The sequence below is a fragment of the Tamandua tetradactyla genome, assembly GCF_023851605.1.
Source record: "Tamandua tetradactyla isolate mTamTet1 chromosome 15 unlocalized genomic scaffold, mTamTet1.pri SUPER_15_unloc_3, whole genome shotgun sequence".
In the NCBI taxonomy this organism is placed as follows: Eukaryota; Metazoa; Chordata; class Mammalia; order Pilosa; family Myrmecophagidae; genus Tamandua; species Tamandua tetradactyla.
In genome coordinates this window covers 649,041-661,030 of record NW_027518246.1, presented here as the reverse complement: position 1 = coordinate 661,030, position 11,990 = coordinate 649,041, and the positions used below count along the sequence as shown (strand labels likewise).

The window sequence follows — 11,990 nt, the reverse complement described above, 5'->3', positions numbered from 1 at the left end:
TTGGATCTGTAATTTTATGTTTTTCATAATATATGGGAAATTTTCAGTGGTAATTTCCTCTATTAGTCTTTCTCTTTCTTTTTCCTTCTCTTCTTCTTTTGGGACACCCACAAAATAAATTTTCATGCATTTCATGTTATCATTCAATTCCCTGAGACTCTTCTCATATTTTTCCATTCTTTTCCCTATATTTTCTTTTGTGTGCTATATTTCAGGTATCTAGTCCTCCAGTTCACTAATCCTTTCCTCTATGTATTCAAATCTATCATTGTAGTTTTTCATTTTTTTTTTTTTAACATGGGCAGGCACCAGAAATTGAACCCAGGTCCTCTGGAGCAGGTGAGCATTCTTGTCTGCTGAGCCACCATGGCCCACCCTCCATTGTTTTTTATATCTCTTCTACTGTACCTTTCCTTTTCCCATAAGTTCTGTGATTTGTTTTACAGACCTTCAATTTATTCTTTCTGTTTTCCCATTAACTTATTTATATCATCCCTCAGTTCATTGATTTTATTTTTCATGAGATTTTCCATATCCATTCAAGCATCCTGAATTAGTTGTTTCAACTTCTGTATCTCATTTGAATTGTTGGTTTGTTCCTTTGACTGGGCCATATCTTCAATTTTCCTTCTATGATTTTTTTTTTGCTGGCATCTAAGCATTTGATTTCCTTAATTAGTTCATTCTGAAGATTGTTTTCACTCTTTTATGTAGGATTTTCTTGCTGGATGGCTTTGTTCTCTATTCTTTGACACTCAATTTGGTTTATTCTAGACCTCTAGCATAGGTTTTGTTTAACAGTCAAAATTTTTCAGTTCTTGATTTCTTGTTTCTTGCCCTACATATATGGAGTTTTTTTTTTCCTTAGGAAGGTCTACTCCAAAATTATAGACCCCAATCAGGTTTTCCCAGACATGACTGGTGTCCTCTCAGGAGGAAAGAGTTATCTGCATCAGTTTTCCATGAGGATGAGAACCAGCAGGTTGACAGACTTTCATATGAACCCGGTATACTCTCTCTTTTTTTCCTGTCCTGCCCAGTATAAGGTGCCTACCTGTGGTTTCCCACCAACATAAAGTGATATAGTGCCTTTAATTCAGTAGACTTTTCCTGCTGGAGGCATGGTTGGGACAGAGGAGAAGTTGTAGGCTGACTTTAATTGCTTCAGTTTTCCAGTCCCTGGGGCCTGAATTCCCTGAGGGAGGGAATCCACCTGATCTGGGCCCCACCTCTCTTCTGGGGAAAGCATAGCTTATAAGGAATTAGCTCCTTTTGCCTGACCAATCACTTTGTCACTCAAACAAGCTTAATTCTGCCCTTGCCTCGAGAAATGAAGTCTAAGAAACCTTGTAGTTCTAGCTAATGAGATGTTAAGTAGTAGAAAAAAAAACAAAAAAAATCATTTTTTGGGACAAGACCCACATTCCCAAGGTTTGTTAATGAAGAGCTTGAGTTGATACATTACTTATTTCTCTATATATCTCTGGGCTTTATGTGCCCCCCTTTTTGGGGGTCCAGTCCTTTTCAAGTATTTGTACTGTCTGATCCAAAAAGCCACTGTTTTTTGTTTTTCCCTGTCAGCCCTGCACACTCTCTGCCAGGGCAAAAATTCCTAGTACCTTTAGCTCTTATTCCAGGTTTATCTGAGCTCAGTGTCTATTTTCAGCAGTCAGAATTTGGTAATTAATTCCACAATTAGAGCTTGGTTGATTTAAGACCCTGCTGCTAGTAAAGTCTCTTTACTTTCCCCTTTCAAAACAATACTACTGTGCCTATGTGGCATGGGCACTGGGTTCCGTGACTTGGTAAACTTACAGTTCTGTGTGGGGTTGCAGACAATCCAGCATGTCCAGACTGCTGTATGCTGTGTGTCTAGTCACTGATGTGGCCCCAGAAGTTGTTCTGTACTGTTCCTAGCTATTTACTAGCTGCTCTGGAGGACGAACTAGATTCTACACTTCACTAAACTGTCATCTTAAATAATTCCCCCAAATATTTTTCTCTAGAACTGGTTTTGGAAGATGAACCTCATTACAGAATTCTGTTCTAGGAATGAGCAAAAACACCCAGCCATCTCATTTATATGAATAAGCCATGTAGAAATCCATGTATACCAGGAGACATGAAGGAATGTTCAAAGCAATAGAATCCCAAATGGGAAAAGCCAAATATGCATCAGTCAGGAGAATTGGTTAGAAAATACAATATATCACACCAAAAAATAATTTACAGCTGTGAAAATGATTTAACTGTGGAAACATGCAAGAGTATAGTGAATATCTGAAAGACAATATCAAGTAAAAAAAAGTAACAGTAAACTGTGACATACCACTTTAACAATCAAAACTAATCAATATATGCTATGTGGTATGTACATATATGATTTTAAAAATTAGTATTTGGGTGGTGCGATGGTGGACTCAGTGGCAGAATTCTTACTTGCCATGCCAAAGACCCACGTTCAATTCCCAGTGCCTGCCCATGCAAAAAAAAATAGTGCTAAAGAATGATAAACATAAGATTGTCAATCTGGAAGAGGGAAGGAAGAAGTAAGTGATGGGCTAGAGGAGCAGCACAGCAAGATGAAATGATTCAATGATGGAGTCAGAGGGATGCATTAATTGTGCTTACAACTTAAATATATTCTTTAAGATTATCAAATATTACATGAAAACATTTAAACCACTGACATAGTCTAGTGTCATCACCATCAATGAAAATGATAGTAGATAAGGTAGCTGGCAGGGAACATTTGGGTTCTTTCCACCTATGGTAAGGATGCTGAGTGCAGGAGGGAATCTGAGGACTGGCCCCAAAGGGATGCTCAAAGGGACCAGGTGATGGAGGCCCCCAGATGCTAACATGTGACCTTCTATCTGAAGACTGCTATAAAGAAATTTCAAAGCAGTCTTGAAAAGACAATGGACTCAGCTAAAATTGAGTGAATCCTGCACCTGGGGTGATGTCACAAGGATACTTTCTGAGCGTGGTGCTGGCAGGGACGCTGAGGCACTTTGGAGGTAGTGATCTCATACTCAGGAGGGGCACCCCGTGCCACCCCACCACCCCCTCAACTTGCACCCTGGGATGTGCAATCTGCTCATCAGGTTTGCCCATTGATGCAACTGTCCCAGACTGGGCTTCCTCCCACAGGTGGTTTTTCAGCTCTGTGCCCTCAGCTGTGTTTATGGTTTTATACCTCATTTTTCAGTGCATGGTTAACCTGTGGGAGATTTGCAAGGACCCAGACCTTCCAGGTATGTTGTCACTTCCCACTTTGGGTGCTCTGTGGAGTTGCTCCTGGGTTTAGGGGTGCCCTCCCTGCCACCTGTCTAGGCACAAGGCTTCTGTAGGGGCACCTACTTATGCAGCCCTGGGCGGTGGAGCAGGGCAGGTGAAGCCAGAAGGTGCTCTGGTGTGCCTCCCAGACACTCACTCAGCCAGAGGCCATGGCCCCGGGCCCAGCCTCAGCCCTCAGCTACCCAGGTGCCAGGAGATGTGTGCAGGCTGGGTGCATGCCAGGTACGTATGAGAAGACCGTGGGGTTCCTGTCCTGGGGGTTCCTTGATGGTGCCTTGAGGCCAGTCTAGAGTTGCTGGGATCACTCTTCTGGAAGGATCCATAGGGCTGCTTCCATGTTGGCACCCTGCACAGCATTGAGCACTACCTGGCTGTATTCAGATGGGCCAGAATTCACAGAGCCCCTGGCAGGAGAGGGCTGAGGGGTAGATCCAAACCTACATCTAGCTCACTCCCTGTTTGCTGCTTCAGGGCCCAGGACAAACCCCAGCCAGGGTGTTACCCCTGAGCCAAGGAGCCAGCACACATTCTCACCAGCGGACAACCCAGAACCTGATGCGTGGCTGCAGTTTCTGCCCTGCTTTGTACTAAAAACAAAGAACACTATCTTCCTGTTGCTGATTGTGGCCACACTCCTGCGGGATGCTGTCAGTCTTGGGCTGCTGGGAAAGCTGTTTATCTCTCACCTCTACCTGGATAGGTAGTGCCTGGCAAGCACTGGCCATGGCCATCAACCCCCCATTAGCCCCTCTCAGGTTTCCAGTTCTATCCTGTAGAGCCCCTCAGGGGCCAGAGTTGGATGTGTGTTGGGCTTGATGTGCTGGGCAGTGGGCCTGCTGGCCCCAAACTCAGGCTTGTCAGCGCAGTCCCTGAACTGGGCACTTTTGCTGACCTTGCCCAGTCACACAGGACCTGGTTCCCTGTCCACATGCAGAGGGAGTGCACCGGGGGTGGGGGACTCAAGCAGCAGTTATGTCTGCATGTAAATGAGGTGGTGAGAGAGAAAGTGGGGAAAGAAGTCATTGCCTCTGTGTGCCCTCATCACAAGAGGGGTGCCCTTCATTCTGCCATGTTTTCTTATCCCAAGCAGATTCTGCCCTCATTTCCTGGGAGGGGCAGCACAATAGGGGACTTGAGGAGGGGTGTGGGCAGCCATACCACAATGTCCACACATTCTGATGGGTCCTCAGGACTTATGTGGGAAAGAACCCATGGCAAAGTGCCCTGCCACCCCAAGTCCCTGGTTGAGTGGACACTGGGCTTGCCTGCTATCTATGCCCACAGTAACCCTCTGCCATTTTCCTTCTTCCTTCTAGTAATAAAAAACAAAAAGGCACTTCATGATACAAGTCAGAGGAAGCAAGAGGGGGTTAAATCCTTCCAGAAAGATCCATCTGTGCTTATGGAGGAAGGATTTCCTCAGATATGTCTGCGCCTCACTCTGCATGGTTATAGTGGACACTGCTCAGGTGGCCATGTTGCTGGGAACTCTTAGCTATGCTGCTCACCTTCTCTATGAGCACAGGCTTGTGTTTGCAGGTATGTCTGCATGTGTGCAGGTGTGTATCTGTGTGTCTGCATGTGTGTGTGTGTGTCTGTGTGGGGAGGAGGAGGGTGGCTTGTTGTCTCTGTCCATTCTTCATTGGTCCATGGCAGGAGGGTCATCTCTTCCTGGGTGCCCCACTTCTGCAGCCATTCTGGTGGCAGCTGCAGTGGTTTTCATTAACTGCAGCTGTGTGTGAAACAGTGCTGGCTCCATGAGGTGGCCAGTGGCTTTGTTTCCTCTGTTGTGGGAACATCTGTGCCTGTAGCCCCTGTGGGACACCAGAGAGAGAGCTGTGTGGAATGCAGGTGTTGAAGAGGGGGCACCCACCTTTGATCACTGGGATGCTGTAAGCAGACATCTTCCCCTGACTGCAGTCTATTCACTTTGAAATGTTTTCAGTGGAGACCGTCACATGTCCCCACCTGCTTCCACCACAGCTTCAGGCACTGAACATTACCCCTTTGCCCCAAAGCATGACCAGGAGACCATGGGTCTTTCCCACCCTCCTCTGGATCTTCCCACAGGAGGCCTGCAGCCCCTCCCCTCTGGATCCTCCCATGGGACACCTGCAGGCCTTCCCTATCTGGATCTGCCCATGGGGCACCTGCAGCCCTTCCCATGGATCTCTCCAAGGACACCTGCAGCCCCTTTGGCTGGTGCTTGTTGCTGCAGACCCTACCCATTTATAGCTGAAAACCTCACTTTCTGGTATAGCCAATGATTCCACGTGTACCTTTTTCCCTCCTGTCACTGGCATGGGTCAAGCCCTCTCTCTCAGGAGCCCTTGTTCCTTTTTTCATAGAATGGAAGTTGAGACAGTGGGCTTCTCACTAAGGTGAATGGTTCATTGCGCAGCTGCTCCTGAAACACATGGCAGGCAAAGATAGAGAAAGCATGGGGTTTCATTTTTTCTTAAGAGGTGTGCTTTCACATTGCTATTTCTAGTTCATTTTAACTTTGCAGTGTTCCTAACTCTGTAATGGTATCATCAATTCCCAGACTGTAAATCTTGATTTCTCACAGCATAAATGTTTATCAGATAATAGTCCTGGAATAACTATACCCACCCACTATGATCAATAAACTACTACAGAGAACTCAACAACTTCTCTGCAGCCTCTTGTGCTCTTGGAATGCTCCCCCTCAAGCATGTGTGGGAAAATTGCCTAAGGTCTGGAGCCACTGGCAGCCCTTCCTTCCACAGTTATGTCATGCAGTACCTGACAGCTGCTCTGGTTGTCCTTGAGGGTGCAGGTGTGCAGATGGCTGGCAGGTCTGAGGTCATCAGCCAGCAGACCTTCCAGTCTTGTTCACAGCCAGCTCCGTCTCCAAAGACCTGAACAAGAGGTTTGCGTCAGAACCACCTGGTCTATCTGCAATGGTTTGATGACAAAATATAAGTCATAATAAGGAGCTATACATAACAGCTGCTTGAATGAGGCACAAAGGACAACAATGTGCAGTGAATGCCACATGCATCTGTAAGCCTCTCCAAAGGAGACTATCGACATGAACAGGAACATGTTATCTTTTATATATACATGTTATTTTTTATAACTCCTTCAGGAAATTGCATCTGACTATAATGTAAAATTGGGGAGGTTTTTTTTTTTTTTTGCAGTCTCCCACTACCACAAATTATGCAGTCGTGTTTCCCACATTTGGGGAAATCGCAGGGTTCAACACATCTGGAATGCAATGGACAAGTCTCACCCTGGGAAAACCACCTACATGATCATGGTATCTCCCCTGCCAGGTAAGTATAATTGGGGAGTTTTTATATTATTGTGTCAAGATTTTAGTTTAATTCTGTGGTACTTGGTTAGTAACAAGAAACTTTATCATCGGGCTATTTGAGAAATTACCATTAGACATTTCAAGCACTTCAAATTTCCAGTGAGAAACTTAAACGAAGCTCCCTACCATACATTTTAAATCTATGTACATGAATGCTCCCTACCATACATTTTAAATCTATGTACATGAATGCTCCCTACCATACATTTTAAAATCTAAATAAAATGAAATATTCTGGGAAGGAAAAAGATGAGATGGGTGACTACAATCCTTCTAAATACATATGAACTTGGTCACAACAATGAAAAACAGCCATTCAGGGGTTCGAAACTCAATTAAAAGCCAACAACAAATTAAATGCTTCTATTTTTGAAAATTGCTAGAGCTTTGAGTAAGAACTGCAGGATTTTCTGGACTTCTAGCCTGCACTGTTCTTATTTCTCACCCCCTCCCTCCCACCCCAGTGTGGCAGTGAGAAGCATAGCTTACCAGTGCGTGGCTGGATGAGAAAAGCAGCAGCTTTTCTGTTAGAAGGTGATGACTCAATTTGGGGTAGGAAGGGAAAACCTGCAAGTTTGTCAGCTGAGAGGGGCAAGCTCAGTAGGAAATGATTTGGGAAAACCTGCAAACTCTGCTAGCCCACTGTGCTGGTTTGAAATGATAAATGTACCCTAGAAAAGCCATGCTTTAATCCTAATCCCATTTTGTAAAGACAGCCATTTCTTCTAATCCTTATTCAGCATTGTATGTTTAAAACTGCAATTAGATAATCTCCCTGGAGATGTGATGCAATTGAGAGGGGTTGTTAAACTGAATTAGGTGACAACATGTCTCTACCCATTTGAGTGGGTCTTGATAAGTTTCCGAGTTCTATAACAGGAAACATTTTGGAGAATGAGAGATTCAGAGAGAGCAGAGCAGAACAACATAGCCACAAGAAGCAGAGTCCACCATCCAGCAACCTTTGGAGATGGAGAAAAAAAGTGCCTCCTGGGGAGCTTCATGAAACAGGAAGCCAGGAGAGAAAGCTAGCAGATGATACTGTGTTCACCATGTGCCCTTCCAGATGAGAGAGGAACCCTGACCATGTTTGCCAAGTGCCTCCCCAGATGAGAGAGAAACTCTGACTGTGTTCACAATGCGCCCTTCCACTTGAAAGAGAAATCCTGAACTTCATCAGCCTTCTTGAACCAAGGTATCTTTCTCTGGATGCCTTTGATTGGACATTTCTATACACTTGTTTTAATTGGGACATTTTCTCAGCCTTACAACTGTAAACTAGCAACTTATTAAATTCCCCTTCCTAAAAGCCATTTTGTTTCTGGTATATTGCATTCGGGCTGCTAGCAAACCTAGAACACCCACAGTTGCAGAAATTTAACAGAAATTCTAGAGGCAAGAGAGTAAGATGGGCTGAGTTAGATCTCAGCATATCCCTGGGTGACTGAGAATTAGCACACGTGGGAGATGCCTGATAGCCTGTGGTAAGTAAAAGGTGAGGCACTCTTGAAACTGACTGAACTTTGCGCTGCTCAACCTACATGCAAAACCAGAGTGTAGTCACTTACAGACCAAAGGTGTTTGAACACAAATACTCTGTCCCAAACCAACAGTTGACCACTAAGCTATGCAGACCCAGTGGCAGCCTCTGGGAGCCAGACTAAAAACTAAAAATCAGAATGAAATGATGAGCTGAGATATCAGTGCCACAGAGTATGGGGAAGACAGAATCAGGCAAGTCACTAAGCAAAAACATAAATATGTTTTATAGGAAGGAAAGGAAACTGTGTTCAAATAATTAAAAGGAAATCTGATGACAGTGACTTAAATGGGTAACTTCAGTACCTAAGAGCAACTATAGTAAACAAAAACAGTATCAACAATTCTCAGAATATATGTCAGATTCCAGAGTTGATTCAACATGCTATATAAAAATTCCAATGTTCAACCAACAATTATAAGATGCAAAGAAAGATGAACTCTGCCCCATACTCAGGAAAAAATTGTCAATAGAAACTGACTCAGATGGATTGAGATGTTGAATTTAGCAGATAATAACTTACTACAACCACTATAAATATGTTTTATAGAAGGAAAGGAAACGTGTTCAAAGAATTAAAAGAAAGTCTGACAACAGTGACTTAAATAGGTAACTTCAGTACCTAAGAGCAACTATAATAAAGAGCCAAATGTAAATTCTGGAGTTGAAAAGTACAATAAGCTAATGAATTCTCATTAGATGGGCTCAACATTGAATTTTAGATGGCAGAAGAAAGAATCAGTGGATTTACATTAATATAATGCATATAATCTGAAGAACAGAAAGGAAAAAGAATGAAGAAAAGTGAACAGAGCATCAGAGACCTGTGAGTCCATTTCAAATGTACCCATATTATGGGTAATGGGATCCCCATAAGTAGAAGAAGAGAGCAGGAGCAGAAAAAATACCTGAAGAAATAAAAATCCCAAAATGTGATGGTAAACATTAGCAAGCAAATCAAGGAAACTCAATGTACCTAAGCCAGTCACAGATCAGGAGTTTCACACCTGGAGGTTCACAGAAGATGAGAACGCCTTGAGGGCAGAGTGAAGACAACAGCTCATCACATTCAGAGGCCAGCATTGTGGCTGGTGGCTGCCACCCCTCAAAACCACATGGGCCAGAAAAAGCACATAGCCATCAGCCAAGCCTGTCATACTCAGGAAACTTTATCACCAAAATTAATATATGCAAATATTACTTCTTTTGAGAAGATGGGCCTTGATTCTTTCCTCTGGAGTGTGGCTGGTTTAGTGGCATTTCCTGTGAGGAGAGTATGCAAAGGAATAAAAGGGAACTGTGGAATAAAGGCTTCTGCAGACACCACCTGCACCAAGAAACCAAAGCACCCCAGGAAGATGCATGTGGACAGCATGGAGTCTGGACAAGGTGGATGGATTGGACTCCCACCTCAGTGGTGCTAGTCCCCCCAACTCACATCCTCAGTCCAGTCATGAAGAAGATATCAGGAAATCTTAAGCTGAGAGACATTGTACAAAAGAACTGATCAGAAACAATTATCATCAAGACTGCAAGAAAAGATGAGGATAGGCTTAGAAGTGGCCAGGTTGAAGGAGACTGGGGAGAAGTGAGAAGACTACACACCAAGGAATTCAGGAGACAGGGCAACTCAGTGCAATGTGGCATTCTGGACTGACAGCTTCAACCTGAAGAGGACATGAGTGGTGAAATCTGTCAAGAGCCCTGCTTAGTTCAGTTTATTATGACAACAGTAACACCATAATTGACAAAGATTCTAACATGAGGGACTCTGGGGGAAGGGAAATTTGACTCTGTATTATCTCAGCAAACTGAATTAGTTTTTCTGTAATCTTATTTCTAGTTAAAAGTTTTAAAAAATACATCAATTAAAGGGATTTCTAGATTTAAAAAACTGTATTTGATGCAAAATTTTCCCTGTGAGACACACATCTTTTTTGGTTAAAAAGGGTGACACCAAATGGTAACAACAGAACTAGAGGGGATAATATGCATGTGGGGTGATTTGGAGCCATGCACCCCAGAAACATGCATTCTTAAAGTTAATCCATTGATGTGGAAATGAACCCTTTGAAATAGGACCTTTGATGAGGATCCTTCAGATAAGATATGGCCCAGGATGGGTCTTTACCCTATTACTGAAGGCCTTATAGGGAAGGCCATGGAGAGAGAAAAAGTCACAGGAAGCAGCCAGTGGCTGAAGGTCAAGGAACCCAGAGAACAGGAGGCCTGGGGTGGCTGTCATGTGCCTTACCATGTGACAGAGGAACCCAGGACCCAGGATCCTTGGCAGCGGGCCCCAGAACACCAGTCTTCAGGAAGAAAGTGTTACCTTAATGATACCTTGATTTGGCCTTCTCCTAGCCTCAAAACTGAGCCAACAACCTCAAGCCAACCAATTACATGGTATTTGTTGCAGCAAAGAGGAAACTGAAATAGTGAGTGACTACAAAAATTGTGGTTGTATATCACTTAATTTCTTAAAATGTATAAAGTACCACTGCTCAAAATTGATTAATAATGGACTTGAATTTTGGGTAAGGAAAAAGTCAATACTGACATCTTTATTTTTCATTTTATGAATTTTTGTCTATCCCCACAGCAAACAGATGAGAGTGCCAGTTCATCTTATCATAGACAAGTTTGAAAGCTTACAGGAGCCCATTCATTTATTTGAAAAATAGCTAACTTCTTTTCTAACTCAATTTACTTAGGAAAATAAACATTGACTATGGGGAGTTTTAAATAATATAGCATAATGAATAGAAAGTAAAATTGTTTCAGTTAAGGTCAGTGATATTATACCATTCATTAACCCAATTTTCACTTGTTTGCCCAAACTACAGAAACTGTAGTCATTGTCCCCTTGCCCCTTTCCCCACCATTCTCTTTTGCTGCAGTGCCCTGGACCCACCCAAGCCCATCCTGGATCCACCTACCCCATTTGCTGAGCTGCTTTCCTTCTTCCTAGCCCATCATCCATGACATCTGCACCTCACTTAGATTGGAGGAGGGTCTTAAAGACCTAATTCTTAAAAGATTTTCAAAATGACCCATTCTCAGGGCTGGCTACACAGAGGACCCCAGGGCCAAGTGTGCAGTGGCCAGTGTCCCTGTCTCTCAGGATGGTGGACTTTGTCAGAATGGCTCACCACCATGCCAGTGCAGAGACCCATGCAGCAAGTACTTTGGGACCATAGACAGTAGTCGTGGTTTCATCCCTCTGACAGACTTCAGGGACTCTCTTTCTGGTGGTCAGTGTCAGCTGGTTTATTGGGAGTGTCTCTTTTGGTCTGTGTGCCTGTTATGGAATATCAAAAGAAATGCAGGCTGAGACATAACCAGCCAGGGAGATGTCAGACGGAGTGGGATCCCACTTTCAAAGGTACTTCCTTCCTGTTTTAAAGGGTTTTACTCATTTAAAGTCCACCCAGGATCTTGTAGGGGTTTTCTTTTGCACATGGCAAAGTTCCACAAATCAGTGGCTCTAAACAACACACATTTATCACCCCCAGTTCCCGAGGGTCAGTGGTCTGGGTGATCTTAGCAGGGCCCTCTTGGCAGGGTCTTACCAGGCAAAAATCATGCACTCCTCAGGGCTGCATCTCTTCCTGAAGCTGCTGGGGAGAGCTGCTTCTGAGCTCAGGCAAGGGCTGACAGAAGTCTCCTTCTTCCCTGCTTTCATGTGGGCACTCCATCTGGAGGCCAGAAAGTGGGTGTGCCCTCCAGGCTCTTGGCTGCCACCCCCAATCATCTCTCTGCATCTTGAGGTTATGGTGACTGCACTGGGCTGACTCACCTTAGAAT

General features: G+C 43.9%; 1 long non-coding RNA gene and 1 other non-coding gene across 5 annotated transcripts; both read right to left on the bottom strand.

Annotated features, from left to right (window-relative positions):
• Positions 1–274: 274 nt before the first annotated feature.
• Positions 275–11,976, bottom strand: LOC143672790 (uncharacterized). Of its 4 annotated transcripts, none has more exons than XR_013170039.1 (5): positions 11,756–11,976; positions 11,123–11,484; positions 6,067–6,219; positions 5,580–5,707; positions 275–5,114 (listed from the first exon to the last, which is right to left on the bottom strand). It is a non-coding gene; the product is annotated as an uncharacterized LOC143672790 (long non-coding RNA). The 4 variants fall into 4 exon arrangements; XR_013170040.1 differs by having other exon boundaries at positions 6,067–6,182; XR_013170038.1 differs by lacking the exon at positions 11,123–11,484.
• On the bottom strand, positions 6,442–6,610 carry LOC143672795 (U1 spliceosomal RNA). The gene has a single exon (XR_013170042.1). It is a non-coding gene; the product is annotated as a U1 spliceosomal RNA (small nuclear RNA).
• Positions 11,977–11,990: the final 14 nt, after the last annotated feature.